This window comes from Podarcis tiliguerta (genome assembly GCF_965153285.1).
Source record: "Podarcis tiliguerta genome assembly, chromosome: 8".
Taxonomy (NCBI): Eukaryota; Metazoa; Chordata; class Lepidosauria; order Squamata; family Lacertidae; genus Podarcis; species Podarcis tiliguerta.
In genome coordinates, this window is record NC_139541.1 from 59,278,449 (window position 1) to 59,290,320 (window position 11,872).

Consider the following 11,872-nt stretch of genomic DNA (forward strand, 5'->3'; position numbering starts at 1 on the left):
TTTAAACACCCAGCAGTCATAATTATGAGGCAATTAAGCCCAACGCCAAAGTCTGCGCATGCCAGCATTTCCCATTTCACAGTGCCCCGCCTCAGGCCCAGGCCCCTAAGTTTGCCCTTCAACTCCCTGTATATGGCCCTTGCAACTCTCACCAGGCCACAGCCCTCATTGCCCCTCTTCACACCTTCCTTGAGTATTTTTGCATGGCTGACCTAGAATGTGTCCTTGAACACTGATCATGCCAATTGCTAGTCTGGATAGAAAAGTAAAATTGTTGATTGTCCATTTTTGCCTCTGGTCATATCTGCCATAGGTATGTGGCCCTTGTATTCCCCAGATTGGAATACATCCCCTGGGCTGAAAAGTTTCATCACTACTGTCCTACTTGTATGTCCCACTGGAAAGGAAATCTCCAAACATAGCACATATGCCAGCATTCTGACAACCCAATCCATCTTCTTAGATGTGTCTCCCATAGCTCAACATTTCAGAATCACTCATTTTCCAATAGCTGTAAGCATAATTTTTTAATGTACAAAACTATAGGCTGAAAAGAGATATATAGGTGCATTCCTCCCAGCACCAAGTGTGCTGCTGTAGCTAGACTTAGGAGACACAAACGCACTCTAGGAGGGTTTCTTAGAAAAGAGGCGGGGGAATTACATAGTTTGGGATATAAATTCTATAAAGCAGGTTGTTTCTCAAAGGCTCTTCAGCTAAACTGTTACAAATTCAGTTCATCATCAAAAGGTGCTGCAATCAAATATTCCACCCCCACAGGTAGTTGTGGAAAGTTACCAAATACACACTCACACCAAAAATAACAATATAAGAAATAATAATGTTAGAAAGCATACTCAGCAGGAGAAGAATTAACGGTCTAATGCCTGTCTTCCCTAATTTTGAACTACTTCCTTTTTTTAACAAGCTACATTTAAAGCACTCTGCTTCCACAAATAATTCTGGGAACTGTAGTTTATCCCACACATAATTACAATTCCAACCCACTTCACGAACTACAGTTCCTAGGATTCATTTGGGTGGGAGCGATGGATAGCAATTCCACCTTTCTCTTGCAGCCCTCAATGTCACCTCCCCTGCTCCAAATGCTGTCCCAAATATTTCCCCAACCCTTGGATCAGATTTGGGGATGGGGGCAAGGGCTGCAGAGCCTCCTAAATGATGAACAAGTCCCTATAAAGTTTTGATCAGGGCTGGCCTGAGGCATTTTGTTGCCTGAGGCAAGTAAGTATAAAAGCCAACCAGATTGGTCTGTTCGGGCAGTATCCTCCACTGCATAGAGGGCAGGTAAAATTATTTTAAGACAGGCACCATTTTGGGGGCCTAAACTGGCCTGCTGGTCAGTGTAATCCGGCCCCTGTGGCAGTTTATTTTCTGGGGTAAAATCCTAAAAAAAGGTCAAGAACTTTGGTTGGCCCTCATGGCCCTTCACTTCATCAAATCTGGCCCTCTTTGAAAAAAGTTTGGACACCACTGGTTTAAGAAGTATGAGGCAGATTGCATGGTACACACACAGTACTCTTTGCGCCACACATCTCACCAAGTGCTGCCTGGGGAGTAAGGACTTGTTGAAGTGAAGGTAAAACCGGGAATGGCAGGTGTGTTAGCAGAAAGAGGTAACTCTCAACACAGATTGCTCTACTCTCCTACTTTCAATAAAATTATTCTCTCCAAGGCACATTCACTTAGCAGCATATTTCATAGAAATCAATGGGCCTTACTTTTGAGTAAGGCCACAGAATTTCAACTGTGGGGGGGTAAATTGAAAGGTTGTCAAGGAACGGGGGGGGGGGGGCAAGAAAAAGTGCTACCTGGGAATGATGCTCATTTTGGGCTGTCCCATTTGTCATCATTAGCTTTTCCACTCATCTGGCGTGAAAATTTATGCACATCCATTTTCTGAGCATTTTTGCATACTCAATAAGCATGCAACTGCTACCTGCAAAACTCTCACATCACTTTCTTGCGAATTTGTGCTACAGCAAAATTAACCTTAACCTGGGGAAGGGAAGGGGGGTAATAATAATAGCAAATTCAGGCTTTTTCATATTCTGAGCATCATAATGATTCTTCTAATCACCCTGAATTTTAAAGCATTTAAAAAGCTCCAGTATGGTTGAGCCATCAGCCTTAATGACTGAACTCAATAAAATAGTAAGCATACCAGCAAGCTTTCCTTCTGAAAGCCAGCCTATATTTGCATCTCTAGTGGATAAATTAGCACATGCACATTTGCACCACAGGTGTTCACCATGTCTTTTAAGGCCTTAGCAGTGCCTCTAATTGCAGCTCTCAAAGATTACAATGATTGCAGACTTCCCCATTCCTGCTACTCAAAGACCTTGTTAACAGACAATATTGGGGTCAAAGTAAGAACTTCTGCACAGCTTCTCCAGTTTTAAAGCCTGGCATCTCCAAAACTGATCACAGGATCTGAACACACCTTTCCTGTATCCCATCAAAAAATTAACAGGCATATAGTTCTTATAGAATTCTAGAGTTGGAAGGGACCTTGTGGATTATCTAGTAGTCCAACACCCTGCAATGAAGGAATATGCAGCTGTCCCATATGGGGAGCAAAACTGCAACCTTGGCGTCATCAGCAGCACCATGCTCTAACCAACTAAGGTATCCAGGTGAGGGTTAAAATAGTTTAGAAAATATTTATCCAGGTGAATTCAAACTAAAAAAGCAGAGAAAACTAATCAATGTAGTTACCAAGAAACTAAATGATGAACAGAAAGTTCCCTCTTCAAATCTCACCTTAGCTATAAGTCACAGAGTTATCCTAGACAGGTCTCAATTTCTCAGCCTCATCGCTTCAAAGAAGAAAACATGGGGGTCGCAAAACTGCCCTACCTTACAGGACTGTTGTAAGAACTGCTGAGATAACATAAGGCACATCCATATGGGGTTGTTACTTTGCTGAGAATCCACATTTTGTGTTTGCAAATTTAAGTGAGGACATCCACACATGTGTACTTCGGGTTTTCCGTCCAGATTCATGACCTGGTCTTTCCCATCCACAGTCGTAGATGGTCTTTGGTGGGAGTTTCTTGAGCTGTCCCTGTTATGAATTCCCTACCCTCCATTCCTCTTCCAAGTGGGAAGATTTTGGGGGAGGGTTACTCTTCTAGAACTGCACAAGCCCCAAGTACAATTATGGATATGTATACAGGTATTAGTTACCCATGCACATATACCTTAAAAACAACAGACAAACCTATAAATCATTATGGGCACGCTCAGTTATCAATTTACCTGTGTGAGCACACTTAAAACACATGCACATTTATACCCCAGAACTATACAAAACCACCCTGGCGAAAGAAGGTACAATTTCTTCATTCCACATCTGCTCTAGGGACATGTTCCTTGTTGCTCCTGGTCTAGGTTCATTATTACACTTACATGTTAAATTTTAACAAGCAAAAACTTGCCTGAATTTTATCTCAATGTCTCCTTTAGCATCATCCTTTCTTCAGCTAAGAACATAGTCTTACCTGGAGCTGCCAGGGACCTTTTGCATGGAAAGTACATGCTCTACCACTGAGCCACACCTATCCCATAATCCATGTTCTAGCCAAACAAGCATCTTATATATAAGCTTCTATTGGTATATGCAAATTGTAATAATTAAGGCAGCTCAGGTGTTTTCAGTTTCATGTCAAAGCATTCTAAGGGTGTGATCCTACATACACTTACCTGCAGGTAAGGCTTACTGAATACATGTGGGACTTACTTCAGAGTAAACATGAACATGCCTGGTCTATGTAGTCAAACTCCTAAGCACACTTGGTATGAAGTAGGTATCTTTTAAACCGCAATGACTTACTTCCAAGTAGGCAGGCTTAAAGGTATGGCTGTAGTAACCCTTTTGCAAATAAATTAGATATATTATCTGAAGCCCACCTACATGCTGAAGTTTTCAAAAGGACACACAAACCCTTAGGATCACAGCCTCAGTGTGTGTGTGTGTGTGTGTGTGTGTGTGTGTGTGTATTTGCTGTCCACTGATAAATGTGATAGCTCTTCTCACTGGCATTAATGATTGATTAGTACCCAGCAGCTAATAGTTAACACAGAGAGCACAGATCAATAGCAATCATGGGATGTCACTCAGAATTTGGCAGGAATGAAAGACACTGGTAGGGAGGAAATTAGCTGGTATCATTAGCCCTTGAGCAGTTAAAAATAAAATAGGTCCCAATCCAAAAAGGCAGTAAAACACATGCACTATTCATACACAATTTATCTTTAAGGCTGCAGTCATAAACACACTTACTAAGAAGTAAGCTCCACTGAATGCAATGGACTTAACTTTCACCAAATAAGTTAGTCAGTCTCCAACACTCTACACATTCAATCAGATGCTAACAACCTATTTTCATTTTTTGCAGGCCTTCCTAAAGGGATGAGTTTACTAGTGGGGAGTACCTGATTAAAAAAGAATACCACTGTTTCATCCGTTTTACTTGTTTTATTTTATGTTCTTTTCTTATAATGCTATGGTGTTTTGTGATTAACAGTTTATAAATATTCCTTATTAAGTAACTAACTAATTAATTAATTGGCATACATGGGTTTGTGTTTTAAAAGTCTGAAGTTACAATCCTGTCCTTTCTTCAGAGTGATTTCATTAATGTTAACAAGGCTGCTCCAAAGTACCTTCCAGATTGCAACTGTATGGATTCAGACTGTTATACAAAGTGGGGTCTTGTGGCATCTTATGCTGTTTATGGTGGCATAAGCTTCTGGGCCACACTGAAATGAGCAGAACCACTCCTGGTGGTGCAACTGAGTTCACGTGTGGCATCTGCTGGTGTGTACTGAACTTGTACCTAATATTGGAATTCATCTTACAGAGTGACGCACATTATTATCTGTAGTTTGGAGAAGTGCACCTTATGGTACTGAATCAAAGAAGTGAAGAGTTGGAAGGGATATCAGAAGTCATCTAGTCCAACCCCTTGCAATGCAAGAATCACAGCTAAAGAATCTCTGGCTATCCAAACTTTGCCTAAAAACCTCCAATGAAGGAAAGTCAGCTCCACCCCACATAATAATCACATGATGTGGTGCACACACACAATTTGAATGGCAATGCCCATTAACGGGGGGGGGGGGCAGCCTCCTCAAATGTTTTATGGGAGGGGGTGAAGACCCCTCGGCCCCTGGGAGTTGGCTTCTATGCTTCCTGCAGTTCAGTATGCCACAAACTACAACACAGTGTTACGGAAAATCTAGGTGCGAGGCTGCTCAGCCACCTAGCTCGTTGGGCTGAGCCCGCGGGTCCCTGCAGAAGAAAAGGAGCACAGCCAACAATCAGAGCAAACTGAAGAAGATCCACATTTATTGCGCAACAGGTTCAAAGAGAGATTGAACCCCGAGGATGGAGTGTCAAGGACTTTTCAAACTTCCCACCATTTCCCAAGATACAGTTCGAAAAGCATCACCACTACATCATCATTACATCAGAAAAGGGGAGGGTTATACATGATTAACATATAGGGTATGAGGGGGGAAACATGCAAATACAGGATATGTATTGGGAAGCACATTCTAAGTACCTACAATAAGAAAACAACAGGTAACAGGCATGGAAACAGAGAGACACCCCTCCCTTATTCCTTGTATATCCTTGTACAGTAGAGTCCACAAAAAATACGGTCTATTGTATTATTTCCCTATGTTGGCAATTCACCCATCCATTATAAAGCAGAATGGGATTTAAGCAGCTATGGCATTTATTGCTTCTCTGGGAAATGTTTACTAGGCATGAACTCCATAGTAAGATTTATTTCCCTTTGATGTCAACTAATAAAATGCAATGTCTTTATATGTAATTATACATAAAGTTTGGCATTACAGTACAGTACTACTATCTGTACACTGAACTTTAGGCAGTTGGAATGGCTTTGCTGAATGGCTCTTAATCCTTCAAGTGCTTAAGCTTGCTAGTGTCTTTCCATGGTCATCACCAGGCTATTTGCTACTCTTCCTGGATACCACATGCGGTGCTGGATTTAGGTGAGCCGAGGGGGCATAAAATCATCATTTTCATCATCACATATTTATACGGATACCTATTGAAATGATCCATAAAAAAGCAACTATAAAAAAAAAAATTATGAAAATAATAAATATTTGGGGGGAAGCATTAAATTTTGTCCTCACTCAGGATGCCAAAATCCACCCCTGCCACACCTATCTATTGCCAACAACGTGGAACACAGCAGTTAAAACCTCTACACTGTTGCCCATCACTATCAAACCACATTCAAAGTATTTTAATTAATATAGAAAGCCCTAAGCAACTAAGGTCCATGGAACTGTAGAGATTCGCTGTACCCTTATATCCCAGCTCAGTCACTGAGATCCTCTGCAAGAGTCCAGAGATTTGGAGACATCTCTAAATAGGGATATATAATTTGGATTGTTATAATTCTGTATTTGTAAAATCAAATAAAAATTATTATGTATGTAAAAAGGGAGGCTTGGGCGGTGGTGAGTGAGTCTGCTAATTCCTCCACTGTGTGCTTTTGAGCACATCTCACTTGTATTTTATTTTATTTTTATGGATGGGACTGCCAACTCTCAGACAAGTAAAGGCAAGCACTTATAGAAAAACATAAGAAAAATGCATCACATCATGTTTTCCACTATCAAACCAAATAAGGCATTTTTGTACTCTTATGTTGAATCTCTAACGATTTAGCCTCTTCTCTTGCAGAATTCTAATAGAGACATGTTTCTCTCTGCTAATGTGTAATGCCTTGTTTCATGTTGCCTTGCTTACATATTTAATGCACCTGGCCAGTTTTATATTATACTGACCATTGACTATAAATAACATTCAGCTGTTGGCAACATCCATAATCTGAAATATTGTCCTGACAAAGGTCTCAACGCCAATATTTCCAGTCTTTACTTTGCTGCATATTTTGTGATTTTATATCTCTGCTGGGGCTTTTGTAACCAAAGAGTACTTGCCCCAGACTCATTTTTATACCTATTTTTTACTTGAATCAACACAGGGCTGATGACTCATCGGGGTCATTGGCAACATGGAAATCGGCAAAATGATCCAATTCCCATCACAGACCTTGGTTTTGAGGTCAGGGCAGTGCCACTGGCTTTATATGTTCCAACTTGGCACATTAGGAGAATTCATAACCAACTTGGCACATGGATATAAAAATAAATTAGGGTGTGCCCAAATGCACCAAAATATGGTTGATATTTGTAGCAGCAAGCATGCTATTGCTTGTCAGTAGCTCAACCAGCCAGCTGACAGAGAGATTATGTTGTGCAGGCGTAGGATTTTTATTGCCTAAGCTGTTGCAGAAATGTTACCCAGGATTATAATTATTTATTTATTTATTAATTATGAGAGTTAATAACCACTAAATAACATAGTGGTGTACAATAATAAAAAAATAAAAGCAGATAAAAATAGGATACGTAATTATCAGAAAGCATCAAAATTGCCCACAAATTGCTTTTGGGGAAAGACTGACGGAATGAGGTTTTTAGCATCCACCAAAATCTAAACAGGGTTGGTGCATGTCTGACCTCAGTGGGTGGAATCTTCCATAGGTCAAGTGCCACTGAGCTAGAGGACCTGATCCAGACTACCATAGACTGAGTGTACGGCACATGCAGCACTGCAATGAGGGTCCCCATGGGTGACCAGAGTGAATGGACAGGTGTATTGTAAGGAGATCCCTCAGAAATATATACAAACAATTCTTCACCCCCTCACCTCTCTTAGGGAAATAACTGTGGATTAAATGGTGGTATGGATGTAGGGAAGCAGACTACCCCATGTCCTATACCTATTTCAGCAAAAGCACCACACCTAAATAACAGGAAACTTCACCCACAAGTCCAATGAGACCTGTTTCTTTCCCTCTGTAGCTGACCCCTTCTCATTCTCCATGCCCCTTCCCAAACCACTCTTAGAACACATAAAGGTAAAGGTAAAGGTACCCCTGCCTGTACGGGCCAGTCTTGACAGACTCTAGGGTTGTGCGCCCATCTCACTCAAAGAGGCCAAGGGCCAGCGCTGTCCGAAGACACTTCCGGGTCATGTGGCCAGCGTGACATCGCTGCTCTGGCGAGCCAGAGCCACACACGGAAACGCCATTTACCTTCCCGCTAGTAAGCGGTCCCTATTTATCTACTTGCACCCAGGGGTGCTTTCGAACTGCTAGGTTGGCAGGCGCTGGGACCGAACAGCGGGAGCGCACCCCGCCACGGGGATTCGAACCGCCGACCTTTCGATCGGCAAGCCCTAGGCACTGAGGCTTTAACCCACAGCGCCACCCGCGTCCCTCTTAGAACACATAATTTCCCTCAAAAGAGAGAGAAAGGATTCAGCACATTTTACCCCCTACTGCTAATATCTGTGTGGGAGACTCTATCCCTCTTTTTATTCTCTTGCCTAACTTCATTCTCTCTCTCTCTCTTCCCCCACTTTTTGGGGGGTGGGGCAGGGACTGCAAGTCATATAATCCCTGGTCATTGGCAATACTGCCTGAGTCTAATGGGAGTTGTAGTCCAAAACTTCGGGAGGGTATGCAGTTGGGGAAGGCTGCCCTTTGAGACATCTGTCATCTTCTGCTAATCATGGTCATGTCAAAAAGATACTAGCAAGTGGAAATTGTTATGTACTGAAGTTCTCACCCTGGGCCAGCAGGGGGATACTGTAGATAGTTCAGGTCCATATATGCAAATAAGGGATCAAAAGTGACATTCAGTGATTGGATAGTTACAGAAAATGGTTACTGTTGCATTCTAGTGGAGCTCTATATAAGCAGGCTGGCTGAACCCTTCAGTTCAGTTCTGTTCTGGCCTGTGAATAAACAAGAGCTGTTTGAAGAATCGCTGTGTCGTCTGATATGTTCACCCACAACTTAACAGAAATCATTGTGCTTCTCTGGTTTGGTGTAGCCAGTTCTTATTTCAGTTTTTGTATAAATAAATAATAGCAATAATGCAGATGGCTATTATTTACATGTATTTTTTCAGTGCACAAAATACTTCGTAAATCTTGGACTGCACTCACACTATAAAGGTGTCATCTTTTTCAGGGGCAGCTTAGTATAGGTGTTTAGAGGTGTGTGTGTTTTTACACCTTTTCTTGATATTTTGTAGTGCATAAATTAACAAAGAATAATAATAATCAATTTTTCTTCCAAGAGATGTTTGTTAAATAAAGCACACAAGTGAGATTTTTAATCTTTCTGAGCAGATATGTCTAGGTTTGGAATGAATTAGTATATCATCTTATTTATTATTATTCCCCCCCCCCCTTTAGCACTAAATAGCCCAGGCCAGGCCCATCAGATGGTAGTTCCTCCTGGGGAGGTTTCCTGAAACTTTGATCCAATCCTGGGCCAGGCAAATGCATTACTTACTAGAGGTCCACACACTGCTCCCCCCTGGCCCTGCTGAGTTTTAAAATACATTTGTGCTTGCTATGTCTTCACCTGATCTGATAAACATTACCCAATTTGTTTTCCTGCAATCCTGCACCCCATTCCTGTTTGAGGAAACCTTCATCTGTGCATGCTCTGCCATTTGAACATGCAGAGCAGCTGTATGCGTCTCAGCTTAACAGTGGCTTGTGATTTTAAATTGGATGAGAGCTGGTTTGAGGGAAAATGCATCAAAAAGCAGTATTAGGCCTATGTTCCTGGCATTGCAGATAGATCTCAGGGCTCACTCCATGATGTAGTGGTTTCCAACCATTGTGCCGTGGCACCCCGGGGTGCCTTGAATGATAGTCAGGGGTGCCGCGGGCAACACTGGCTTCTGTACCTCTTTCTTTCCCTCCCTCCTCTGATGCTCTCTTGCATCACTGCCTCCCAAAGGCTTGCACAGCTGTTTATTGCAGCAGCCCTGGCTAAGAGCTCGACAAGTGAATAGTGCCTCTTGGGGTGGGGGGCAGCTCAGAGACCAGGGGTGGCAGCAGCAGCTGCCTGGAGGACTCACAAAGAGAGGGGAGAGAAGAGGCTGAGGGAACACTCCACAAGGGAGGGTGTTTGAAAAAGGGTGAGAGGCTGCCAGCTGTGCAGGCAAGGGGTGACATAACTGGGCCCCTGAGCCCCACAGGGGTGCCACAGAAAGAATGTAGTTGGTCAAGGGAGCCATGCCCACAAAAAGGTTGAAAACCTCTGCCCTAGTGAATCCTGACTGAAATTGCACCAACCCTTTCATTGCCAATGTGATGGGACACCTTGAGCCATTATTAGCTTAACACTATTGATTTGGGTGAGTCTATTCTCTGTATAATTTTGTTGGCTACAGTCCTAGCAGATTTACTGTACAAATCTATGCACTTGTGGATACAGAGTGCAGCTTTTTGTGGCATAAACCTTTATAGCATAGAGGCCACTTCAGGTATATGATGAATAAGATGAATTAATAATAATCATAATCATTTCCTCTAATAGCAAACTCAGGACAGATGGTTGAATGCCAACAGATGCAGAGGCAAAACAATGCCACAGAGAAAAAGAGAGAGAAGGATGTTTTGGGAGGAACCACCAAGATTTGCAAAAGTACAATTTAAACAACAGCAACTGCAAAGGAGCAAAAATGTGACAAAACTAAGAGATTAATAAAATTTTAGGGCTGTATTCAGTGCTAGTTCTATTCAGAACAGACCTAGTTAAGTACAGTAAATGGACACAGCTAACTTAGGTCCATTAATTGAAACAGGTCTACTCTAAGCAGAAATTACCGTATTTTTTGCTCTATAAGACTCACTTTTTTACTCCTAAAAAGTAAGGGGAACTGTGTGTGCCTCTTATGGAGCGAATGCAGGCTGTGCAGCTATCACAGAAGCCAGAACAGCAAAAGGGATCCCTATTGCTGTTCTGGCTTCTGAGTTTCAGAATATTTTTTTTCTTGTTTTCCGCCTCCAAAAACTAGGTGCGTCTTGTGGTCTGGTGCGTCTTATAGAGCGAAAAATACGGTAAGTTTGGCCAAATTTTGGTTTAGGATTCCAGCCAGCAAGGCTTTTGTCCAATGCTTCCCCTCTCCCATACCTTTTTTAGCAGTGTGCCTGTACAGTGTATGTAGTCAAACAATACCATTTCCCTTGCATATTTAAAACACTTGTTTTAGTTTTAAGGAGCAGGGTGAGTGAGTGCAAAGGAAAAGGTGATTAGAGGAAGAAGCAGCTGAAAGGGTTCCACAAAAACCCTGAGCTGGCCCTGAGCCCACAAAGGCTCCAGGTACAGCCAGCATTACATGGGAAAGCACAACCCATGGAGGATTCATTGCTATAGTGAACATGGCATAAGACCATCAGAGAGGCTGGACGCTACGTATCCAGGCATGACATAGGCTTGTATCTACTGTTGAGGAAGCGATTGCTTCCCATAGAAATCAGTGGAGAAATAGTTTATTTTAGCATAACTACGATTAGGCAACAGCATTAAACCCTAACAGCGAAGTTAACAGCATTTCACGCCGTTTCACACTCAAGTTTTATTTTTATGTGGAAAAAGTGATGTGCGGAGTGGAGTTTTAAACATCTGAAAATGCAACCTATATTGATGCACAAAGGGAGCATCAATGTGTGCATCAGCACACAGAGCTTCTGAGTACAGTACTGTTGAGCTCTGAGTGGGTGGTTTTTTGTGTTGAAAGGGGTAGCTTTTTTGCTATATTAAAAACAATAACAGCAACAATATTTTAACACTGTACTATATTGCGGAGTTGTTGTTTGTGCAGCTGTTGCATGCTACGCTCTCAGTCCTCCCCCGCACATGACAGTGAACTAAACTGCAGGGTTGTGGTTAGCCATTTTCGCGACAAACACCACCCATCTGCAATA